This window comes from Paramormyrops kingsleyae, chromosome 17 (genome assembly GCF_048594095.1).
Source record: "Paramormyrops kingsleyae isolate MSU_618 chromosome 17, PKINGS_0.4, whole genome shotgun sequence".
Taxonomy (NCBI): Eukaryota; Metazoa; Chordata; class Actinopteri; order Osteoglossiformes; family Mormyridae; genus Paramormyrops; species Paramormyrops kingsleyae.
This window is the reverse complement of record NC_132813.1, coordinates 4475229-4501508: the sequence shown is the minus strand read 5'-3', so window position 1 is coordinate 4501508 and position 26280 is coordinate 4475229. Positions and strand designations below refer to the sequence as shown.

At 44.3% G+C, this 26280-nt stretch overlaps 1 protein-coding gene and 1 long non-coding RNA gene across 6 annotated transcripts in view; both read right to left on the bottom strand.

Annotated features, from left to right (window-relative positions):
* Positions 1-26280, bottom strand: part of LOC111849302 (galactosylgalactosylxylosylprotein 3-beta-glucuronosyltransferase 1) — a 71380-nt gene that overhangs the window by 37334 nt on the left and 7766 nt on the right. The gene's annotated exons all lie outside the window — the stretch shown is intronic.
* On the bottom strand, positions 13638-16337 carry LOC140579059 (uncharacterized). The gene is made up of 2 exons (XR_011983289.1): positions 14655-16337; positions 13638-14509 (listed from the first exon to the last, which is right to left on the bottom strand). It is a non-coding gene; the product is annotated as an uncharacterized lncRNA (long non-coding RNA).

The window sequence follows — 26280 nt, the reverse complement described above, 5'->3', positions numbered from 1 at the left end:
TCCTACCCCCTAAAAGAAAAGTCTAGAATCAAACATGAGTTCTGGGTTAATGAATCAGAGGAGTATGGGGGGCTTCCATGAAATACTCAAGTCAGGGGTAGGACATTTCAGTCCCGTAGGTTTTTGAGTTGCTAACTGTGTGATTTACAACTACAAACAAGGCAAGCTAGCTAATTATCCAATGGTAACTGCTTATGCCACAGAATTTCAAACACAAGTGAAACTGGGATGCCCTGATAGACTCCACACAAACCCGGGGCACTGGGGGCTGGAGCCCTGAATGAATCCAAATGAGCCCTGAATTATTTGTTTAGCTCTGATGTTTTAACAGGCATATTCTCAGTTTGAGTTTCTTACAGGGGTGCCCAACTCTAGTCCTGGGGGGCCGGAGCCCTGTGTAGCTTAGTTCCCTGTTCCACTATAAATGATTCAGCTCAAGAGCTGTGTGGTAATTAGCACCAGGAGTTGAATCAGGTGTGTTAAATGAGGGGAAACCCAAAAATGAGCAGGGCTCTGGCCCCCCGGGACTGGAGTTGGGCGCCCCTGATATAAGACAACAGTCTGCGTCCAGGGCTGTGTTTCCCAAAACCTGCGTAGTGCTACCATCATCATAACTTCAGCGAGAGAGGATTCAATATGGTGACCTTCGGACAGATGAGGTTGCAGGGCTAAGCCCCGGATGTCTTAAGATCCTAGCAAAGCTGTGCACTGATATACTCAATGAGTGGAATTGCCCAGGCTTGCTGCAGAATTCAGTGTAGCATCAAGATACAAAAGCTACTTCTTTGGTGTTCATTTTAAGTTCACATATTAAGTAACACCAGTGTGTCTGACAGTTATATAATGGTTTGAACTGGGTCCAGAAGTTGTTTTCCAAGGCGAAAAAGAGTCCAGGGAATTTTGTGGCCTGAGATTTTCTGAGTTCAAACAGGCAGCGTGATGATTTAACTTTTGCGTTAGCCATTTACTACATCGTAGCTGAGTGCCGGCTAGCACGCAGAAATGAGCTAATGTCCCCTTCCTACACAAATCACCAAAGCAGCTAAAGCATAAACCCTGCCAGGTGATCTCAGGCGAACCCTAAAACGGGCCTCCTTAAATCATCTTCCTCGGAGAACCTGAAAGGAATAGCATGCACAAGGGAGTCCAGTTCGCTTTCTGCGTCCAAATTAGCCTTTGATTCATAGGTGTTTTACAGTTAAGATGGTTACATTCAGCCGACGCCAAGGTGAGGGAGGTGTTTGGGATCTGAAATTCCCCATCGCAGCAGCCAAACAAGCGCAGAGAAAGTATCGTTCACAACAGCTTATGTGCATCGTTACGGCGCACACCTCTCACCAGTGGCTGGTGATGGGCGATTTAGCTAAAGATGAAGGAAATATGTTTTTCCGCCTTAATTATTTAGTGTAGAGGGTACAATTCCACTCATACTGCCTTCATAATACCCAAAATAAAATCCTTAGTAGTCATAAAAAACATATTTTACCACTCAGGTGATCAATGTAAAAATTCAACACTTATGTTAAGCTGGGTGACCTTTATGTTAAGTGATGTGAGAAATAAAAAACATTTTTAAAAAGCACAAGAATTTTTGAATTCTCAGGCTTATTTTTTCCTCTATGTAAAGGCCCAAAAGTGTAATTTTGAGTTTTTGTAAAGCTTTCGTAAAGTTTAATGGTCTCCTACACGTTGTGTGTATGCCAGGACGGGCCGATAATGAGCCAGAGTGATTGGTACTTCTGGACTTCACAAGTTCCTCAGAAGTTTGCTCAGCTGCTCTTTGGAGCTGAACAGCAGCTCAGCCAAAACAAAGTGTGCTCCTTTTCTTCACACTTCAGAGTAAGAGACAGAGTTAATTATTTTAATTATTTAGTGTGAGATCAATTACATGTAGATCCATACAATGCAAAGATTAAATAAAATTCTGAATTAATGAATGAATTTAAAAAAAAATCTTTAACAATGAAATGAGATGGAATGTTCAAATAGCAAGATAAATACAGTATATTATAAATATATTATATAAAAGTTTATTTAAATGACATTAATTTATAAATCAGAATGAACTGGAATTCATATGTCAAGATGCCATATGTATTATAATATTCATATGATAAGATTATTCTGACCCAGAAAATTTTGTATGGCAAATGGGGATAAGTAGTTTCAGGATATCATAACCAGATGAGTGATTTCAGGATATCTTAAGTATAATAAAAATGATCAAATGAAGGGGCTACTATTTACGTAGCTATGTGACATATTATAGTCCAGAGCCGGAGCGGTTTTGGCATTTTTTTTGCCACGTACCGCAATAATCGTCACTGAATCAGTGAGGAACATCTCAAGCGTGACTGACTATCGAGTTGTATAAATAGTCTCTGATCCTCCACTTACACTCTCCCCAAGCAAATTAGTGCTCTGAAATCCCATGTGGGGGAGAATTTGCTGGGGTTTAATAGCTCTGCGTGTGCAATATTACAATAGATGTGCCATGAATATGTTTCAAAGCATGTGCTCTAGGTTAGAGGGCTTCATTACAGTAACATATATCCTTTATCTTATTGTTTACTGGGCTGTGGGCTGGTGGTTTCCATGACAATTCTTAAAATTCTCTGCATTAAGTTTGCTGCGCGAATTAGTTTTTTACAGCCTTTTTGCGTGTGTGTTTTTACGTATTTGCTGAGCCCATAATACAATTTTTAAAACGGTACTCATCAGGTCCCGACCTTTCTCCGAGACGTAACAGACTAAAAAAAAATACGACAGAATAATGACACTGAAAATTGAGCCCTTCATACGGCTGCTGAAGCGGCAGCGACTTGCAGGCCCCGTTTGTAAAGCACCTGCCCAGCTGGACGAGGGCACCACGTCCACTCGCACCCTTTTGTTATGAATCTGTAGCACCGGGGATGTGCGCTAATGACTAAACGCTTCATGCATCCAGTCCCTAAATCACACAGCGTCCTGCACCTGACAGACTCAACAGCTGCAACGGACTTGAGCCGAGTGACGTCCCTCAGTAACAATGACTCCGGCTCATCCATGCACTCGGTCATTATCTGTTTTAGACACACAGTTAACCCCGATAATATTACCCACAATGCACAAGTGTTTTTTTTTTTATTTGCTCAAACCCCCTCCCCCTTTTCAGTTACTGATCCATGGCTGACCTTGTCCAAATGCTTCTAATGCTCTGAATCTGACAGCGTACGGTTAAAGCAGGTGCCACGTGCGGTTCAGTGGGTTCGCAATGCCCTGCCTGTGATTGTCAGATCACTGGTTCAAATCCCCCAGTCATCTGGGTGATTCCACTGTAGAGGCCCGTAACTCCCGGTTGCCTGAGGGACTGGGAGACCCAGCCTCGTCTAAATGTCACTTTGGAAAAAGCATCTGCACACACGGGGCCCCCAACTGGGGGTGCCATACAGGGGGGGGGAAGTTAGGATGATTCCAAGGGCCCATGAGTCACTGGGGCCCTAAAAATTCGGAACATAATCCTATTGGCCTCGTTGGGGCCCAAGGTAATATGCTTTCATGGGGCCCAAAATCTCTAGCAGTACCTCTGTCCCATCAACCCTTTTGAAATGGCACTCAAATTAATATAGAGACCCCCCCCCCCTACTGGGGCAGACCATAACACCAAACTCACATCATAATACTTGCCTGCAGCACCACTAAATACAGATACTCTAATCTCCATTATGTCCCACCATTCAAACCCACAACATTTTACTACACACCAATAATATATAGAAATATGTATTGCAGATACACGCCTGTTAGCTGAGGACACTTTGGTCACACTGGTCCTGTAGCCCATCAATCCCAAAATTCTCCCGACTCCAGAAGGAGAGACTAATGTGATGAGGCTCCAAAGTCAGTTCAGTACCAGGGATGTTTGCACAGCTGTGGCCCATAAAACAGATGGGTGTCAGTTCCGGACAGCTGCAAACCGGAGCGTATGTGGGTTTTAACCGAATTGTAACTGGAAAAAAGTGTGTGAATGCTCATGTTTATTCAGTCGGTGGGTCGGTAATCCTCTGTTCAATCTCTAGACTGCCTTGTTTTTTGAATAGCTAATATATTATTGATCACATGCTTTTTTCCAAGCAGCACACGTTTTTGAGAGAGCAGGATCGGCCAATCACTGGAGCTATTGGGTGCTACGAGCCTTTGCTCAGGGGGCCAATGACAGAATCACTCCATTCACCCTGGGATATGAACCTGTGACCTTCTGTTCACGAACACAGGATCCTAACCTGTTGAATCACATACAAACTTCAATAGATCAGTCAATTTCCCCTGCCTGCTGTACTGCTGGCGACCTCTACGCATCTCCTCCGCACTTCCTACGCACTTCCTACGCACCGCCCACGCACCTTCCGTGCGCGCCGTAGCTCTCTGGCGCCATGTCTGTGTCAAGAGGCCGCCGAGTGAGGAGCGTCAGGAACGACGACGCGGCCGGCAGATCGTCCTGGCAGACGAAGCCTCCTTTTCCAAAAACGTCTGCGGCTGCCTCTCGTTCGCTGCAAACAGACCAGTCTGCCAGGGCTGCGCAGCGGATAGACCCGTCTGCCAGGGGCTGCGCAGAGCAGGAATACGCTACACCCAGTCCTAAACTTCTCTTCCCATCTTCATCAGCCCAAAACCTTAGCCAGGTTTAACTGTCCCCGAGCCCTGCAGTGCAGCTGCCTTCCTGCTGAGTCCCATGCACAACCCCCCATCCCCCCCCCCCCCCCCCAGGCCTTGTAAAAACTGTCAGGGGAAACTGGAGCTGGACTTTTAAATAAACTGCAGTGCTGATGTCACATGCTCCAGCGGACACATCCAGGTCGCTGCTTAGAAACGTTTTTTATGGTCATTACGACTGTGTTACTTTACATAACCGAGTCCCGTGAGCCAGAACCAGATTATTCGGACCAAAGTGGGGCAGCGGGGTTACTATGTTACGGCCTCTCCTTTCCCCGAGTCACTTCCTGCTCCGTTACAGGCATTCCGGGGGGGTGGGGGCCTCTGCCAAGGCAGCCTTAACGGGAGCGTGGCACACTGTGCCGGCCACATTCATATTCAGGACCACATCTCCCGCTAGCCAGTGCCCCCCCCAGCCACGATTGTACAGCAGCACAAAGGCCCAGTGCGACAATCCCTCCCTGTTTCTCCTCAATCGGGGGAGTGGGCAAAGACGGGAATCATTTGTCTGGATGGTGCTCTCGTGGCCCTCATTTTCTGTCGGACGGTATGAAATCCTTCACCCCAACAATCTTGTCACCCCCCAACCTTAAACACTGTCTCAAGCCACAGCATCTTTATTTACACCCCCTGCCCTAACACATCACTTTCTCTCTTCCTTCCCCATTTAGGTGCATCGTCAGCTTGTAAAGCGAGAGGGGTGGGGGTGTCTGGGTCCAGTTAAACCACCGGGGGGGTTTAATTTTAAAGAGGGGCAGGTTTACACACCCGCGAGTTGGTCATTTCAGATCCCAACCCAGAGGGGAAACAAGATGAGACAGAAGGTGTGGTTATGATCCAGACTAAACATCTTATTCTAGAACAGACCACAGTTAAGAATGGAAATCTATGGAAATCTAGAAATCCCTTCAGAGAAAAAAACTCCACGAAGACACAGGGAGAGTGTGCAAACTGCACACATGCAGAGCCAAGGCGGACACTCAAACTCTGATTTCCAGAGATGAAAGGCAACCATGCTAATCACTGTGCTGCCTTGTTAGTTATTTGTTTTTGTGTTATATATGTTTTGTGTTATATACATGTATGTTTTGTGTTATATACACATATGTTTTGTGTTATATATGTTTTGTGTTATATACAGGTATGTTTTGTATTATATATATTTTGTGTTATATACGTGCATGTTTTGTGTTATATATATTTTTGTGTTTTATATTTTTTGCTTTACTGAAGTCGTGTCAAGCTCTGATGCTGTTATTCTCTGTTCTTCTTTAATGTCCGGTTAATGCCCCCCATCTGTAATTAAAACACCTTGGGAAAGTTAATCCTGAGTAACCGTAATTAAACTCTCGGTTGCAGTCCCTGCCCGTGATGGACATAATTCTCAGCACGCTGACACGCCGCATTAATATGTATAAATCATACAGTATACATGCCATAGATGTTCCTGCAGATCGCGAGAGGGAGGGGAGGGAGGGGAGGGAGGTCGCCGTCTGTGCAATCGGAGCATGAAATAACCCGAAACCTGCTAATTAAATGGGCAAACAAGGGTGCGGCGTCTCTATGCAGATTTTCCGTACAGATTCTCCTCTCAGGATGTGGAAAGCAGAGATGCAGAGACGGCGACTCACACGGTGTTTGTAACGGACAGACGATGCCGCTGAGGTCGTCCGGGTCGCCTCCCTGACTGTGCCCGATTCGATAAGTCTGGCTGAGAGAGAGCCACGGCGGAGACAATGTCACCCCCTCTGGTGGAGGGGAGGGGGCGACCTCGCGGAGGGGCGACATGCGGCCACATGCTAGGACAGCTGGACCGGCTGTTTGCACTGCCTCTCGCTGTCAGCGCACTGGGGGACGGCACGGCCGAAGTGCCGATCCCGTCAGCTGCAGTCAACCCCGTCCGTCCTGACATCTGCCCTTTGCCTCTCCCCCGCCCCCCCACTACTGCCCTCCCTCAGCCAAAATGTAATATGTATGCCACTCTAGGCAAAGGCAGTATAATTTTTTTTTAGAGCTCACGTATGTTGACCCCTTTATCACCCAAATATTCGAACCACCGTCTTCAATCAAGGAAATACTTTGGCGGGAAGTGAAAATCCGGCACAGGCAGTTAGAAGGACAGCCAGAAGAGACATTAATATTCATCTAACAGCTGAATCGACGGAAGACTATTGACAAAGCTTGCGGTTGCTATCCTGTTGTTTATCTCATGCTTCAGCCTTTGGAGTGCTGCCTTATTTTCCACCGTATCGCTGTCCTCTCCTCTTCCATCCCCCCTTCCCCCAGCCAGCCGAATGCAGTCTGGGTTTCATTACATCTCCATGCCGAGTGCCGAGCCTTTGGACGGCATGTTTGTAGCCCCGCCATCGTTGGGTCGCTCCTCATGCCACCAGAGCCCATTTCAGAGATTCTCGTACTCAGGAAGGGACACTTAAGCCTCCCAAACGAGCCTCTGAACGCACCGGCTCCGTTGCCGGGCCCCAAGGACGGCAAATCTCCCCGATCCTCTGTTCTTCTTCCCTCATTACGGCTCTCAGACGCTTCCGTTAGCTCGTTAAGGAGCCGAGATCGCAAGCAGAACCGAGAAATTTCTGCCAGTTGGCAGCCTAATCGCAGAAAGCTGGTGCATGATTACCACCTTCGGAAGGAATGCCGAGTATTTTAGGAGATGATCGCTAGACAAAGATTGCTAAATCTAGCATAATGTCTCAATTAAGGCAAATTATGATTTGCTGGAAATTAAAATCAGGGATGCCTTCTGGTAATGACACGTTAAGAACAACGAAGACGCTTCCCAACACTGCAGTTTTCGGTATTCTTCATTTCTGAAATGCTGACACCATAGCGAGCTTTGAGTTGTGTCCAGCACCTCTGTGACAGCCTGCAAGCAGGTGGGTGTGTGGTCTTCAGGTGTGTTCGTAGAGGCGACCTATCAATCCAAAGTCAGCATGGTGTCTAACCCTCCTGGTGTTCCTCAGAAGAACATGGACTTGGAGGAAGAAGTAATTGGACAGGTTGAAATGGCAGCTGCATGGGGGCGATGTTTGCCCTTTTTGGCTTCCTATGTGAGCCTCACTTTCCTCCAGCACCCTGTAATTAACACAAAGCTCACAGCTGTGCGTGCTTCATCCACCTGAAGCAAGGGCGATACTAGGTGGGATGGCAGTAGAGGGGCCATAATTCATATAGAACGGCTGACCTTATCATTAGCCAATGATATGTTTTGAATCAGTGACTGACAGTGGAGGGGCATTCTGAAGGCCAATTAGATATCAGACAGGGTTAGTACCCCTGTGGCCCCACCCCTGGGCAGGACATGAGTATGGTGTTCTGAATCCAGCCACCTTAGTGCTGCTGTGAGCCCCTCCTCCTTCCCTTCCAGGAAGCATCCATCGCCAGATCCGGAATATTCCTGACTTTCTTTACTGAGGCATAAGCGGTTATCAAATTCATGGACAAGAAGTGGGGAGGCATCAACAGCAAAGCACCTGCCATTGTCTCATTTCTCTGTGTCACAAAACCTGGAGATACCTTGAGAAGCGAGGAGCAGATTTGTAAAACTCACGCAGTCCATTTTTTGTTGTTTTTGAGGTGACATAAATGACATAAAGCCGTGGCCTTCAATCATTTTTATGGCGAGACATAATTTTATGAAGAAGCTAATCTGGTTGGCTACTGAATCACGATGATGTATTTTGCTGCTCAGTGGGGGTGGGGCTTGGCAGATTTTGCTGTTTAGTTAGGAGAGGATTAAGGGTGGCACAATCGACTTGAATTGTTGATCGACCTGTCAATGACAGTTAACCAGGCAGCGACCACTGGCCTATAGTCAGGCTTTCCCACCATGTGTTACAGGATCAGGAACCAAATGTCGCTCAGTCCTCATGTAATTCGATGAAGAATCCTTCATTAAATTTCCAAAGTTCACTAAGTCCACTGATATTTCCTTGAATACAAATCCCGTGGAGTGAGTGAGTTTTGGAAATTCGCTCTTCGGTTTAGGAACCATGAACCATGAGAGGGTTTCTGGACACCCGCGCCTAGCGAGATTACGAGCGCGGGCACACAGCGATACGCAAATTAGTCTGGAAGCCACACAGGAAGCCTCGGCCGGCCTTGACGGGAGACGGTCGATCTGGGTCAAATATTTATCCACTTTCCACCGCCTACGACATTCAGCGAGAATCAATAACGCGTGCAAACATTCCGCCAAACAGGATTTGCTATCGTGAAACCGGCACGGCGAGAGGAAAATTACCAAGGGGGTCTGGTCCATGAGCGTTCAACAGCTTTATGTATTCAATCCCATCTTAGGAAGGGATTGCTCTAAGTCACCGATGAGGTGCAACCATGAGTAATTAAGAGATTACCGTGTTGCCTGCCACATCATGTGAGAAATTTGGCTCTGAGACTCACTGACGTATACGCTTATTTTTTATTTCTGTCAGACATTCCATCTTCATTGACGTGAGCTCAAAGTAAAACGCAAACCCCCCCCATTTTGCTCCCAACCACAGAAAGCACATCTTTACATCGCATTTACATAGCATATCCGAAGCAGCATACAGTCAGCCAGTCCCTGGAGCAGCTGGGAGCTAAGGGCCTTACTCAAGGGCCCAATGGTGACGTCACTCTGTCAGCCCTGGGATTTGAACTGGCAACCTTCTAATCATGGGCAAAGCATCCTGACTTGCTGAGCCGTATACCTGCTAATCCGCAAATGTGAATGGTGTCCTGAATAGAGAGAAGCACAGGGACTTTGTGGCCCCTCAGTGTGTTCGAGTGAGCCTTTGGTGCGGCCCCAGCGAGGGGGGGGGGGGGTATGGCAGCAGCCTATGGAACAGGTTTCCGGAACTGTCCGGCAATGCTGATCTCTCACTCTGCCTCAGACTTACTCGGATTTGCAAAGCCCATCCCTGCTGAAGGAAAACACACTTGTGAGCTGAATAGCAGATGTAATTGGACCTTAAACGCGGGGAAATCCCAGTCGGCTTCTCACGGGGTGTGAAGCAAAGCGGATCTTTTAAAGCGACCCTTCGCGTTTAAGCTCCGCTGTGAGTTTTCCGTCTGGTGAGAGAAGCACGCTGTTATCGCTGTAGAACCCCCAGAAATGGGGGTATGAAATGGGGCATCAGGTGAACAAGTGTATTTTCATCCATCCCTACTTCTTGCTGATATTTTTTACGTATTTGGGAACCATCTATACATTTTCATTGTGAGCAAACATAAATATCCTATACATACACAGAGCTTAAAGGGTATTTTACCAGAACGTTTTTTTTGTGTTTTGCCCCAATCTCCTAAACACATCGACATTGGTCACCAAGAACTGTTAATGGCTATTTCTGAAACAGCAACCTTCACTGCCTCTGAGCATGAAATACGAACATTTCTGCCGCTTGAACGACACGGGCCCTCGTCTGGATTGAAACAGATATCTCTCATCTTACGTCGCGTCCAGCAAGCACGCCTTGCCGCGCGATAATGGCTTTTGAGATTTTTCTCAGCTTGGCTTTCCCTAATTCCTCTTTGCAGCTGGAAGTGCGTGGACCAGGTTTGTCTTGGAGGCGTCCCTCGCGGACAGCGGCGGGATCTTCAGTGCTTCCCCGCGGTCTCCGTGGTTATCCGTATGCCCGGCATGAGCGAGGTGCATCATTCCTCGCGTTACATTGAAACAAATGCGTAAGCATGTGTGCATGAGTGTGTCTGTTATTTATAATACATATATATTTTTTCATGAATCACATCCACTGCTGTTCCGGAAGCCCAAACCTCGAGGAAATGCCTGCTGTTACCGTTTTCCGCTCTCCATGCTGGGATGTGAACTGTTGACTCCGGGAGTGAATCTGGCACGTCACGTTAAACAGCCATTCCTGTCTTACACCCCAGAAACTTCCAGAGAATCGTTGTTCAGGCCTCGACTGCATTTTGCACACCTAGTAACAACCCAAAATTAAGTCAATATTTTTCTTTTAATGGGGTGGGGGGGGGGACTTATTCCAGGAAGATACGTAATCTAATATTGTTGTCCAGTTTAGTAACTTCAGCAGAATGATCTCGTTCTCCCCTTATTTAATTAAAAGCCAGTGGTTCCGCTGGGTGATTCGTGGAGGTCACATTTAATTGCCAGCTGCCAGGGGACGGCACAGTGGAGCGTGTTGTCCAGCCTGGCACACTGGGAACTGTGCGGGGGCTGCTCAGATTGCGGCTGAGGTCAGTGCTGCTGAAGCTATGTTGATGCTCATAGTTCACACACATGACGAGCAGGGGGGCGTATACAGCGGGCAGGGGCAATGGCCCCAGCTGAAAGCAGATTGGCCCCAGAATGTCCCCTCCCCTGTCACTCACCAATTCAAAACATATCATTGGCTAATGATAAGGTTGGCCCCTCTGCATGAATTATGGCCCCCTTTACGCCCCACATCTTATCCTAGAATCGCTCCCTGGTCATGTGGGAATGCTGGTACAAAGCCAGCTATGATTTCATAGCACTTCCAATGCTGAGATTTGATGCTTGATCGTGTCATTGGAACAGACTTGAGCAGGTATATGGTCGAAGTAAACAAAGTGCATAGTCCTAACATTCAGCTCACTGTCTCCTGGGCACAAGCAGGGCCAACACATCTTAAGCTCCATGTGTGATGCATAAACTCCACCACTGACAAACGATTCATTTAACCGAATGAAACATTCGAATGATTCTACATTAAACTGGCACTGCGTTAGTGGTCATCACCAAAAGGTAAAGACCGCTGCAGAAGGATTGGCTTTCTGCCAGCGGCGTTTCTTTGGCATGCGTGACGTACGATACAAATGCCGCCCTATTCAGTAATTTATGTTCCCTCCCCTGTGTATGAAAATCTGTTTTTCTTTCTGCTTTCAGTTCAGTTCCACCCCTTTATTGTCATCTTTACTGAGAAAAGTCTCTACAGGGACAAAGAGGCTCTTCGCAAATGGCCGTAACGAAAGCCTGATTCGTAACTATGCATTTCCTTGCAGACTGAGATGGTTGGGCAGAGTGTGGGGATGGGAGGAGGAGTTCTGTTTCCACAGTAATAATGAAAGCCACAGTATACTGACCAATTAGCCGACACTGGTAATTATAATGAAAAAGATGGAAGCGACTGCAGTCTTCTTTGAGTTATTATCACGATGGTGGTTTTTTCGATTATTCCATTATAATGAGACGTTTACCTGAAAACAACCTTAGCGGCCCAGTTACTTAAACCTGGCATTCCGTGACCGGATGTTGTAAATCATGAACAGCTTGTCCATCTTTCTCTCTCACGTCCATCATCCAGACTCAGCAGCTGCATAATTCAGATCTCTAACGATTCTTCCCTATCTGCTCCAAGGGACACGGAACGATGCATCTGTGGCCCGATGTCTAACATGACATTAAAAAACACCGATGTGATTTGTATTACGAATAGGAAGTGGGGCCCTTTATCCTAAAGCCACCCTTGTTTATTTTGGAGTGAGTCAGACACGCAAACATATCTGCAAGTGTTTCAAGATGGAGGATCGGCACAAAAATGCATCCCTGGGGCACTGAATCGCTTTAATACCTATTAGAAAAATAAATGTTAATGTTCTCAGTGCACAAAGGTTGCTTAATAAAATTCTGATTCATTGAGTTAACTCCGGCCACCTAACTCGTATTACTACCTTGCGTTAAGTGCCTTTCAGTTACACTGTGATAAATATTCATGCAAGCTGTCTTCGCTGCAGGCAATGAAACATCAGAAGGATTCCAAAAATAAATAAATACATTTATGGAGGAGCTCTTATAAACTCTTATCTGATTAGGTTTTAGCTATTCATTAAAGATGCATACTACTTTGTGAGAGACATACCTTTCTGTGTAAATGGCTGTTAAACTAATGGTTTGGCTTGTTTCCCATATCAAATGCTCAGTCTCCAGGATGGTCAAGAAAGAAAGTCCCTGTTTATGTCCAGGGCCTCATGTAAATATCACCAATGCAGTCCTAGGGAGCTTGGAGGGAGGAAAGACGTGAACTATCTGGGGGTCCCCGCAGACTGGGTTGGGGCTGCGTGATTACTCGGGGTAAGAAAGGTGAAGCACCCTACCTGGATAGCTTGGCAAGAAGCCCTGATCTTCTTATTGGGGAGGGGGGTCTGGTCTCCATAAACATAGCCCCTGATACCACATGGGAAGGGATGTAATCGATCCCAAATGAATCGTAGATGCATTTAACTGTGTTTCTCTCTCAGACTGGCATTTCCAGCCAAACGATGATCCGGCATAAAGGTTTTTTGCAGCAGCGGGGGGAGGGGGGTGGCATTTTGTTTAAGCTGTGCCCCTAGCCTGTGTCATGGACAACACCACCTGGGGCATTTCTGCCAGAAATCTAGCGACATGTGACATGAATGTGATGCGATTTTACGATAAGACCCAGTCCCTTATGGCAGCGGCTGAAACCTCAGAGCGACTGAAAATAAATCAAAAACAACGCCCCTGCAATGTTATTATAGAGGGAAACTGTGGCATATTCCTCTTGAAAGTGGCCAGAAATATGAGCTCAGATCCTACGTTGGGCACAGTTTTGTGAACAGCAAAACGGAAAACGTCAACAAAACCTTACCATCAATGCCTGTTTCGCATTTTCTGGAAGATGCTATTAGCACAAGTGAGAAAAAATAGATTTCTCTCTTTATAGATTTGACTGATACAGCATCAGTGTTGGGTAAGTTACTTTAAAAAAGTAACTAATTACTAATTACTAATTACTTAATCAATGTTGTATTTAAAATACTTATCTAATTACTGTGTCTGAAAAGTAACTTAATTACTCAATAAGTAATTTAACTAAATACTTCTTAAAATCCCTATAAACCTTCAGTGGACAAACAATAGAAATTAAATTCTTTAAATAATAAATAATAAAAAAAAACATATGAGTCAAACATGAAATAGTTTAGCCTTTTACCTTTCTGAATCATCTTTATTACATTCTATAAAAAAACATTCTATAATAATAAATCTTTTAGTAAGAAATGTAACCTTCTTCAGGTAAGAAACACATAACAAAATAACAAAAAAATATTATTCTTCAACATATCTGAATAACAAAAAAGCTTAACTTAAGAAATGTTAACATGAAACATGAAACTTACTTTCAAAGCAATGAGTACCATATTCATACATAATGTATGTAATCATGTCATGTTTCAACAAAGTGAAGTTAACTGTAACCTTTAGTTAACAAACAGAATTCCTCTGAAACTTCCTCAAACCAATGAGCACCATATTTCATGCATACTGTATGCACTCATGTTTTCCAAAAAACTTTTTGTACTACTTAGCTGCTTTGTTTTTGAAAAAGTGGTTGTATCTCATTAATGTAAGTCTCTCAAAGCGTTCACTTGACAGCCTGTTCCTTCTGGGCGTAAGCACAAGATTGCCCAGGCTAAAAAGCCTTTCGACTGGTGCGCTTGATGGTGTGGCTGTGTTGTGCCTCAGTGAAATGGCCTTAATCCTGGGAAACTGGCTAAGAACACCCAGCTCAGACCCAGCAGATTTCAAATATTCCATCACCTCTGTTTCAGCAGAGTAGGTACAGTCGTCCTCCTCAAATGAAAAAAAGTCATCAGTGGAGTCTGCAGGTTTCTTGTGATCTTGAGCATGTTGTTGGTCTTCAAGAGACAACCCATGGCACTCTGTAGTAAGCATTGCCCTAACCATGCCTTTTTTCTCTTCTTCTCTGATCCAGCGTAACTTAAATTTAGGCAAAGTGACTGCAGCCAGGAGAGCTTCTTTATTGTCCATCATTGAGGAAAAGCGCACCTTGATCGCCTATGAGACAAAAATACATCAGACACTTCAGACACTTCACATAAGAGCATGATAAATAAAACAAAAATGTATTTTAGGGTAAGGTCAGAATCTAGCAATTTGTACTATATGTATAATATATATATATATATATATATTAGATTACCTTAACAATGACATCAGGGAGAGATGCTGTCAGCTTAAGCTCATCCCGCAGCGCCAGCGTCCTGGACATTAGAATCTCCAGAGTTGGAAGAAGGATTCCAAAATAGCAGTTCTCTTCTCCTTGCAATATGTCTAGCGCAACAGTGAGTGGCTTCAACACGATGCAATACTCCTTTAGGAACAGATACTCCCGATCAGTGAAGCATTTGATTCCAAACTGAGTGCAGACAGTATTTAATTCAGTAAGGGGAATGTCAGTGATCCTGGACAGGGCGTCGTGAAATGAATTCCATCGTGTTGAAATAGGCACTATGAGTTTTTTCTTGAAAAAATTATCTACTAACTCTGAAGCAACAGAAGAACGGTTTGCTTTTGTCCACATTGCAGAACACTTTGAAGTTGCACTTCGGTAGATGAATTTTGACTCATTTGCTTGAAGCCATTTCTCGACATCATGAAAAATTAAGTTCAGTGTGTGTGATGCACACCTTAAGTGTGGAGGGAGAGAAAACTGTCCTTCTGATTCTGTGGAGAGGGTCTGCTCAACATCAGTAAATGTCACCTCTTCATCTTCTTCGGATTCCTCATCAGAGTCTGATTTTTGGAACATTCTAAAAGCTTTGATAAAATTGGACCCGTTGTCTGTCACGGTGGCTGTCACTTTAGAGTTCAGTCCATAAGCCGAATGTACTTGCTCGATTTCATTGCCGATTACATCATATGTGTGTCTCCCTCGCACTCTTTTACATGCTAGTGCTGCATGTCCTCGTACAAAAGTAGAAGGATCAATCCAATGTGCCGTCATTCCGAGAAAACTTTTGTTATGGCTGGTCCAAATGTCAGCAGTCGTGGAAATATATTGCAAACTCTCGAATTTCCCTTTAAGCTCCATTTCCATGTCAGCATAACACTCGTCTAAGTAAGTCGAAAACGTTTTTCGATCGGGCAGTGCTGCTTTTTTGCCACACACAGGTATTTTGTTTAATATGCACCTAAAAGACGGAGATTCTACAGTACGCAGCGGTAGCATCTCTTCCACAATGTAGCCTGCAATCATTTTTTTAAACTCACCTTCAGACACTTTCTGCACTGCCAAAGTAAAATCAAGTTTTGCCTGCTTAGCAGGAGTTGCCGCTGGGTTATCCGTCGATGATGAACAAGGATCACTCAGAAGTGTTCGTCTATGCTGCCGTGTCAGGTGTTTCAGTAGATTACTCGTGCTATTGACAGCGGCCGATAGTTTTTTCTCCCCAGGACATAGCTTACATAGTACAGTAATGTTCTTGTCTGCTTGTTTAAGGAAACTGAAGTGATGGGAATATTTCCATTTTTTAAAACAGCCACTCGCTTCAGCCGAGTCCGACATCTTCCGCTTTAGAATAGGACTATATAAGACTATAACTGGCGCGAAATCACGTGCACCTGCACTACAACGATTTTAAAGCGGCAGAGTTTACTTTTACCTTTAGAACATAAATTAATAAAATTAAATAATGATATTCAGCGAGTTTAATTATTTTTCAATGTAACGCAAGTACATTACAAGTAACTGTAATTAAAATACCTACAAATGAACAGTAATCAGTTACTCTACTTTTTCAGTGGAAAAGTAATTTAATTACAGTAACGCGTTACTTAGTAACGCGTTACACACAACACTGTACAGCATATACATTTGGAACTCTTAAAGGTCAGTCTAGTGGGACTGATGTAGTCTCGATTCAGACAGTGTATGTCTTTCTTTTGCTTGCTTCTCTCTTCCTTCTCTGTGACCTTCTGCTTTATAAATCAGCCTGTCTACTGACATATAACAGGGACATCCATTTCTATTCCTCATTCTCTTCCTCTCTCTTCTTTTTGCATCCATACCTGGTGCGTCACTGCACTGCAATTCATATCAAAAGCTACACCCTGGTTTTCTGCCACGCTTCGGCCCTAATCCCGAAATGAGGAAAGGGCTGTTCCTGACTTACGTAGAGCTTGTAATGGAAAATCTTAGCTGCAGCGCCGGATGATCCCACCAAAATATATGTACTTACAGATTCTGCTGTTAACCGCAACAATGCAGGTACCGTATGAACACGGCAAACAGAACCTCGCATGGGGAATGGAAGGCGGAACAGGGATTTAATAAAAAGTAGGTTTTCTGGCTTCAGTACATAGGATATACATCGTGAAACAACAGACTTTTGTCTGGGGAAGGATGACAAAACAGACATGAATTTTATATCATTGGTGTTCAGGGTCAGGTGACAGAACGGGCCAGTCATGTGACTTCAACTGATCCCTCCCCATCTTGCAGGCACATGCTCATCATCCTGCAAGCCCTTCCGTTTCCCACTGACATTCTGTATCCTGTTCCTTTCTGTCATGCACATGTGAATTTTCAGTTCGCATACAATCTGGCCCCTTTGCTCCTCACCCAAGCACGTGGTCTAGGGACCAAAAGGAGGGATGTTGCAAATGGGGGCTTTACACAAGAAGAAAGATGAAAACATCTCCTGCTAAGAGGAAGAAATGGTCAAGGTTTAGGGTTAGGGTTAGGTTAGGGTTACGGTTAGGGTTAGGTTACAAAGTGCAAAGTACCAAAAGCAATTTGCATTCAAGATGTATACCCCCCCATTCTGTGCCAAAGTCTGTAAGTACAGCCAGTCAGCCTGATATCACTGTTAGAAGCAGGCGTCTTCTCTCGCTACACCCACTCCAACAACAACAACAGCAACTGCCTCGCTAAGTAACAATCACTGTGGCAACCGGCAACACGAAAGTGCCGCATGGCGGAAGAGGACGGCGCCGTGGGATTGGTGGGGCCAGAAGCCTATGTCGCTGCTCATGCAGGCTGGAACCGACTCAGCCGGGCCACCCTCAGCCGGGCCACCATCAGCCGGGCCACCATCATCCGGGCCACCATCAGCCGGGCCACCCATCAGCCGGGCCACCCTCAGCCGGGCCACCATCAGCCGGGCCACCATCAGCAGGGCCACCATCAGCCGGGCCACCATCAGCGGGGCCACCATCAGCCGGGCCACCCTCAGAGCGGGCCACCATCAGCCGGGCCACCATCAGCCGGGCCACCCACAGCGCTGATCCAGAGGGGGACTCACCGATCAGGAGGAGCAGGAATGCTCCGTACGCTTCCTGCACAAAATGCCTCAGTTCCCACCCCCTCTGCCCCTTTTTCTAGTACACGACCACTTCTCCTCTCTTATAAGAACAAAAGGGCCCGTGAACGGCCGTCGTTCCCCTTGATTAGTCTTGCAGAAGCTCCCTTGTAGCACAAGGAGCTGCAGCGAAACACAGCGTACAGGGCATGAGAGCCCTATTTATTTGCTGTTTTCAGCAGTCTTGATTATGAATATTAAAACTGAATTTTTAATACTGCGATAGCTGTTGTTGTTTGGAAACCTCAGGGCCAGACTTGTGCCGAACATTCTGATAAGAGAAGCATATTATACTGCGCATACACGAATTTATTTCTCTGATTAACATCTTATTATGCTTTCCATTCGATAATAGTACACAATAAAACAATGATATATTACATCCCAGAATTATATTTATCCAAACCCTATCTTATTACCATAGCTCATCACACTTCTTGTCCCTGGATACCCGTATAAGTGCATGCAGCGATAAATTATATAAATAATAAAACATCAAAAAAGTAAAGCTTTGGTATATTTTGCAACAGCAGTGAAAACACTAAAGGTTTTATGCAGGCGGATAACTCAGAATTACACAAAATGTCCGTTTTGTATTAGATCTCAAACAAAAGACCTCGTTTTCTCAAATTATGAACAAGGATTCCTGGCCATGGTGTGCAGAAGTGCTTTCTGCCAGCGGAGATGTTTTTTTGTCACTCTTAGTCACAAGACACAGGCGCATTAAATCGCAGGCATTGTCCGAAACATACATGTCTTGCGAGTGGCCTTTTCCAGCGCTGAAGAAAGGCATTAGCTGTTTAATTAAGCCAGCTGCCTTTTGCATAATGGAGAGATAGGGGGTAGAGCATTACCCTGACAATAATGAAATGCAAAAATTAGACCCATTTTCACACATTGTCAGGTGAAGAAACCGGATGAAATTTCAAGGATTTTTTTTTGAAAGCAATGAAAGTTATGACATATTGTGTCAAAGTCCATTGAAAAGCCTGAGGATCAAAGGACCCATGTTCAATGATAAATACGTATTACAGTCTAATATATTCTCTGACGTGTTGAAGTTACCATAATTCCAAAGGGACGGGGAAATTATTAAGCATTAGAGCATTGTATTGTGTTTTACTGAGAATAATCTATTCTTAGATTATTTGCATCCAAGGTGGGACAGGTCTCTGTGGGTTTAGGATATTAAGATTTTTTAAGTGTTCAAACAAATCCAACTGCTGAATTGGTCTGTGACCTAAACAATCGACCTTGAAATGATTTAATGTAACATGAAAACAACCCATTAGGATGGCATAAATATTCATGCTGAACACTCCATCCGCAGCACACAACAGATCCTGTAAATATCCACAAATGCTATGGGTGTCATAGTAACGGTGTTGAGTTCAGCCACCCAAGAGGCTCTCCTATCCCAGCTTGCATCACGTCACTCCTTCACCCTCCACTCTCAGCACAATGGCCGTCTTGTCCAGAAACACCCCCTTTTTCGCTAGAACAAACCTTTAATGTCCTTCCATTTTCAGAGCCTCCTTCACAAGCTTTCAGTGGACCTCAAATCAAATTGTGTGGTTTTTTTTTTGTGGAGATGGGAGATAACAAACATCTCAGAAAGAACATGCAGGTTGGTGCATTATTTAGGCCAAAGGGCAAGAACCACAATGCTAAAATCCATGGACAGAAAACGTCTGAATACTGCACCAACATCTGAATAGGATATCACATCCTGCTGGAACTAACAAAAATTTTTGTGTTTTACATAAGACAAGACTTAGGTAATGAAGTCCACTTATCGTTCATCAGTTCCATAAGAAGATAGCTGCTAGTTTTTCTACATTGTGAATGTGAAACATTTCTTGCAATTAATTCAGGAGAAAGGCTTTTAAATATGTCTTTTTAAAAAGTATTGACTTTTTCTGACTTTTTCCTTCCCCTTTGGGAACTACGACAGTTGCCAGCGATGTGCTGAATTTAAAGGACGGCCTTGATGGCTCCACACACAGAATGAGCTGTCTTGCTGCTGGTGTGGGACTCCAGCGATGCGGAGAGATACAGACCCAAAGAGTCATGACAAAACCTGCCCCCCCCCCCAAACTCCCCGCAATGACAAATGGTGCCAGCTTAGAAAAGCAGAACAAACTGTCACTGGGGAACTCATCTATGCTACAATGACGACAGATTTTCCCATGGGCTTATTGTCAAGCGCAGCATTTGAGACTTTCCAAACTCTCCAGCCGAATCAGAAGTTCCTAATATTGAACATATCAAGTAAAGGACATTGCCTGCATTTTTTCCTCCATGATTCTGCTGCGTCTGTCAGGTAGGGAGGAAGATCTAATTCACATCAGGTCACAACAATCGATTATGGATTTCGTCTTTGCCTCATGTTTCCCATTTCAAACTGTAGCCCAGACTCTGATGTTCACAGGCCAAAACCTGCAGCTATCGATGCCAGTGGCTAAATCGCTGATGTCATCCAATTGCAAGAGGATCAGCTGATTCTGAGAATGCTTGAGGAGAGATCTGAATTTTGCCATCACTCATCTTTATGAATGTTTATTTTTTGCCCCAGGAAGTTTTTCGTTTCTTCATTCTGTAATTTAAGGGCACATTATTACCAGCATGTCTTTGTCTCATCTTGAATTGCTGTATCATTAACAAAAAGGGACTGTCAATCATCAAAGTTACCACGTTTCACAGACACAGCAGCATCTTCTCTAGTTCTGAATTATGGTTCCCTTGAGTGCGTGTTCAGTTTTTGGAGGCTGACGCGCTGTAGGGAGGAGAGAGAGTACACCTTCCTGCAGGCAGACAGCGTTGATTACCGCTAATTGGACGCGTATGTAGTGACATGCACGGTGGGTTTGTATTAGCCTGATTTACATTCGCTCTGCGAATCGTCGTCAGGTTTTCAGCATTTGCCGTATATGACAAGCGTCTTGTGGCGTGAAAATTGATCCAGGCTGGCTGTAAAAATTCGCCGACGCATGTTCGCAATTTCGCAAATAACGATAGAGGAATGTTTGATAGCTAACTTGAGGGAAGCAAAGCATCATCGTTTTTGTTTATTTACAGAGTGATGTCACCACCGGAGTTGCTGTTTGTGCATCTTTGTCCACACTCCATCCTCCCAAACACACCTTTAAGAATTCAGGATTCAATTTATTTGCCTTTGGTACATCAGTCCATAGGGATTCTTATCCAGGCAATATCCAGTCATATAACATCCAACATAATCAGACCACAGAACACAAGACAAAGCCACTGACAAACACCAAAGTAGACATATGACTACATACTGTTGAAGTAGGTATTAATGGAATAAATGTAGAAGAAATGCCTGAAATACAAATATGGCATTGATGGGCTTAATAATACACTGACAGCAGGAATTAGAAAAGGATATTGAAAGGCAATGGATGGATTGATGGATAGAATGGTGAATTAATACTATTATGGATAGATTATCAAGTACATCAAGCATGTTTATCTCTGCTATAGTGCTCAAAAACTGCTTTAAATTCTCAGACTGTTATGCAATTGCAAATCACTAATATTTGACTTTGCCAGGAAGTATTATGTATGAAATGCTGGAGATATTTGAAGTAAATAATTTAGATCACTCATATCTTTGTAAGAAGCTTTAAGACCACAATCATTGTAGCAGCTTGATATCAAAAAGCTTAATTATCTATCAATAATGATTTTCAAATTTTCATTTCAGGGTGGCAGGGAAGGTCTTCGGATCTCTGCTTCTGGGATTTCTGTGTCTACATGTCGCTAGACTTTAAGGCTCATTCCTGCCCCCAATAAAACCCAATATCGAAATCACTAACCATGGAACTGCGAAATAGTTCTGCCGCTGGCCAGGAGCACAGCTAAATGAGTCAGATTCAGGTGGGTTTAGTGTCTTTCAGGATGTCTAAGCCCGTTTATCTTCTTAAGGGGAGCCGGCTGAGGCAAAGCAAGTTTAATTGGCTGTGCTGAGTGATCTTGCATCTTGTCAGGTTCTCATTAATTATTAGGCAACGGGGGACCATGATGGCTACCTTAATTACGTCGTTCCTTACTGCAGCCGCAGGAGATGTTCACCTTTTCGGTTGCGGAGCTTCATATAGAGGCAGCTGTGGTACCAACCAGGAAAAGTAATGGTGCTCATTATGAAAAATACCACGGCAGCAAGTTCAGCTCTACACACTCTTGTCAGTGAAGGTGACATCCTATACCTTTGCTGCAAGCGCTTGATTGGATCACAGCGACTGCTCGTCCTCAGAATGACAAACTCTTCTGCGTTTAATTCACAGCTTTAATGGGAATTTTCTGGAAGGCCCATCGGAAAATGTAGTCACATGTTTTCGCTCTCTGGAAATTTGGGTGCTGTTTGACTTGCCATCTTCTAGTTTGCTGTCAGCTGCAGATGGACGTACACGTAATTACTGCCCTCGAACACATATGCAAACTGTTGTTCCAGTCCTTGTCACTGACTGGCTAATTCAGCCATCTGCCTATGCATAAAAACAGTATACAACTTTGACACGATACAAGACACACCACCAAACCTTTGCATTAATAATTTCCACGCAAAAAAGTATGCACCATAACGTGCAGCTCTAATTGATTGCCTTCATTGCATCCTAGTGAGAACTTAATCTACTTCAGATTCATCTGTCAAAATGGGAAATTACGTCCGCGAGCAAGAATAAATCACAGACGTCGAAGTTTGAAGGAAAACACGATAGATATTCTTGATGACCAAATACTCCACCAGAAATCCCATTTACCACAAGCCGAGCAAAACTCAATAGTTCCCTCATTCTGGCATGAGATTTCTGAAATATCAGAAGTAGCATGTAGGCTAGCTAGCCAGTTTAGCATTGGTTCCTGTTAGCCATGCGAGAACTGTTTTCTGTTGCCTAGCAACCACTCCCCCTTTTTAAAAGCCAATTTGTCCCATTTACAGAAGGACGGTATCTTATAAATCCACTTAATAGCACATTTAAATGATAATAAGTCCTCAGTATTGTTTTAAACATAGTGATCATTTAAAAAATGTCGCAGGCCCTGCTCGCACGTGCTGCCTCCTTCAGCTCAGCTCGTTGCCCCTTGTCCACGCGCCTGTTTCCATAGCACGTAACCATGGTGCTGGGTGGTGCCCTGACCTCATTTAGATTTCTTTATTAATCTGTTGTAATGGCATGTTTACAGTGGTGGCAGGTGGCACCCTGCCCGTGCTAAAACACACCCTCATTACCATAAACTGGAGCAGGAACTTCCCCCCACATTGGCACCAACCGGCTGTCTGAGGTCTTCACAGATATATATTAAACCCCCCCCCCCATATTAAAATGATAGTGGCCACTGAGAATGTGTTTTATATTCCCTCCCCTCCCCCCACACACACATTTTCATTGACATTGTAAATTGTCAGCGCTGTGGCGCTGTGGCCAGTCCGTTCCGTGAAAATAACATGCCCGCCATGCGTGCTCGGAACGTGGGCCTCCCTCGTGCATCTTGTGCGAGGATTTGGCCGCAGGCCTTTGGTGGGGGGGGGCATTTATCAGTGCGGGCGCCCCCGAGTGGGGTCTCTAAGCGGGGGCCCCTAAGTGGAAGCCTAGTTTTTGGGAAGCGAGCGAGCTGAACAGCATGTCCCGCGCGGGGAGGGTGAGGTTCGGGGGAGACACTGGTGTTTGTATTGCGGCGGAACAGGCAGCCTCTCCTCACACTCATTAAACTTAGAGAGCAGCTACTGCCTTGTGTGTCGTTCAAACCTACCAGCACGAAAATAATAAAACTCGCTCTTTCCTCGCTTCTGTAATGCGCGTATGCCTGCATCTGTCCCGCGTGCGTATTGACCTATATATTTAACAGAAAACACAATGAGGAAGTATCTTCTAGGAAACACCCCTCAAAGGACCAAAATCCCACCCGTCTGGGAAGGAAATGGAGACAGGGAGCGATTACCACACCCATTTAACACTCACTTCTATTATTATTATTATTATTATTATTACAGTACAGTCTCGCTTATCCGACATAAACTGACCAGCAAAAGGTCAGATAAGTGAAAATGTCAGATAATGGGAGGTGTTAAGACAAAGCCTATTAAACATCAAGCTGTGTTATAATTTTACACATTACGAACCTAATAATCATGTTTTACAACAAAACAACAGAAAAAATGAACTGAAAAAATGAACTTACAGTTACAGAATTGTCTGAAGTTAAATACAGTATGTACTGTACAGTCGGGGTGACTAATTAGCTGCGGTAGAGTGGGGAGCAACAAAAAATAGACCACTCTCACGCTCAGGCTCACGCTCGCAACTTGCAGTTCTTGTTGCCGATTGGTGCGTTTTTTTGTTTTTTTTTGTGGTGGGACATCAGATAATACGGAATGTCGGATAAGCGAAGGTTGGATAATTGAGACTCTATTGTATTATTATTATTATTATTATTATTATTATTATTATTAACAGTGGCACGGTGCCTCAGCGGGTCACATGGGCTTCCACCCGCAGTCCTATGATATGTTAACAGCCTAATCTCTGAATTTCCCAGGGACTGTATGTGTGTGGGTGTGGGCCCCGCGATGGACTGGCATCCCATACGGCCTGGACGGGCTCCAGGGACCCCCCACCAGGAGGGGTTACAAGCCAGATGGCTTATTATTTATCTATAAACTTACCATTACACTTCTCGGTTATCTTTCCAATAATGCAAAACTGAAATGATAAATAAAAAAAATATTCAGAATGTACATTGGTTGATCATTACAGAATTCCATAATGCATGAGTGGGTGAAGGATGCTTTTTACCTGCTGGTAGTAAACAGCCTTAGTCATACCCCACATACTGCAGTGTGGTTTAGTAACATGCAGCCCTTCTTCGCTTTGAGCCTAGGTGCTTTGGTGACACCTAGTATCTCTCTCTCTCTCTCTCTTTCTTTGTCTCTCACCACCCTTCACAGTTCTGCTGGTTATTAATTCTGTGCTCGCTAAATTCAATAATTTAAGCAATTTAGCCGATAGGAGTGCCTATTTTTTTTCATCGAACCACATCCTTCGCAATTCAATTTGCTTTGTTTCTGTAACACTCTAAAATGAGTCTGTCAGCAAACTATGCTATTGCTAAATATCAATTTTTTTCTCATTATATTTATGTGTTGCAATGCCGGGAATTTAGAGGAAAGCTGCTTTATTCTCTGTAATTGAATAACAGAAATATTAGTGTCCAGATTTTATATCACATTTGACTTATGTTTTTTTAATGACTACTGTTTAATTTAATGACTGTATATCTTCTCCAAAGTCTGAATGCACGCATGATTTAAACAATCAGTTGTTTAATGAGTCTTGATAATTGAAACTACATGATTATTTTCTGAAATCCTAATGGCAATCATTCAATGGCATTACACATAAACCAAACGGAATATTCTCCTGGTCTGTGGAATTATTTAAATGTTGAGTCAAATATATGCTATACTACATATGTCACTGCTATAAACGCGTTTTGACGCCTGTCATATGCTATGTGGCTACATTGTTCCTCAAAGCCTTGATCTATAATGGTTTGCATTGTGACAGTGCTGGTATTATTTTGGACTGTATGCTGTAATATCTTTCCATTATATTATTGCTATTCGCATATGCCATAAAGGTAAGACTGCAAATGTGCTGTTATGCTAAAGCAATACCTGGCACTAACCTTTACACTGACTCACGCAACATACGTAGCCCCATGTTCATGTTGCAGCAGGTGACAGCTTAATAATTCTCTCACGCACGTGTGCGTGTGTGTGTGTGGCACCCTAAATCACAACCCATCATTTTGTCTGAACCTCGGGTAAGAGTGAGCATCAGGCTGAGGGAGATAAGAGTTTCAGGAGAAAGCAAGTGCAATTGTGTAAATGACTCCCCTTCCTGCCACCCCCCCACTCCCGCCACCATCCTGGAAAGCCAACATCAAAGTGTCCCTGCATTGTTGGATGATACACCTTTGAAATGAGTAAATCAGCCGGCATTGTTTGCTCTGATTGATGGCTTGACTGTTCGCGGATCGCTGCTCGTTTTGACTCCCGCGTAAGACCTTGGCACCAGACTTGTGTTTATGCTGTACCAGAAAATGGTTCTTTTGGGTAAGACTTGTGCTTTACCGTGCTTCTGTAAAGGTAAGCAAGGCTTTATGCTAGCTTCTTACACGCAATGAGTCACTGAAAAACGTGTATCAGGGACTCAACAGCCAGCATCTTTACTTATAAAATGCCCAGGGGCACCGGCCCCAGCTGGAAGCTGATTGGTCACCGAAGTGTCCCCTCCCCTGTCACTCACCAATTCAAAGCACATCACTGGCTAATGATAAGGTCAGCCCTTCTGTATGAATTGTGGCCCCTCTTATGCCTCATCTTTAAAAAAATCCTTGAGTGGCCCCTGAGGGTGTCACCTGTCCTCATTTACTCACACA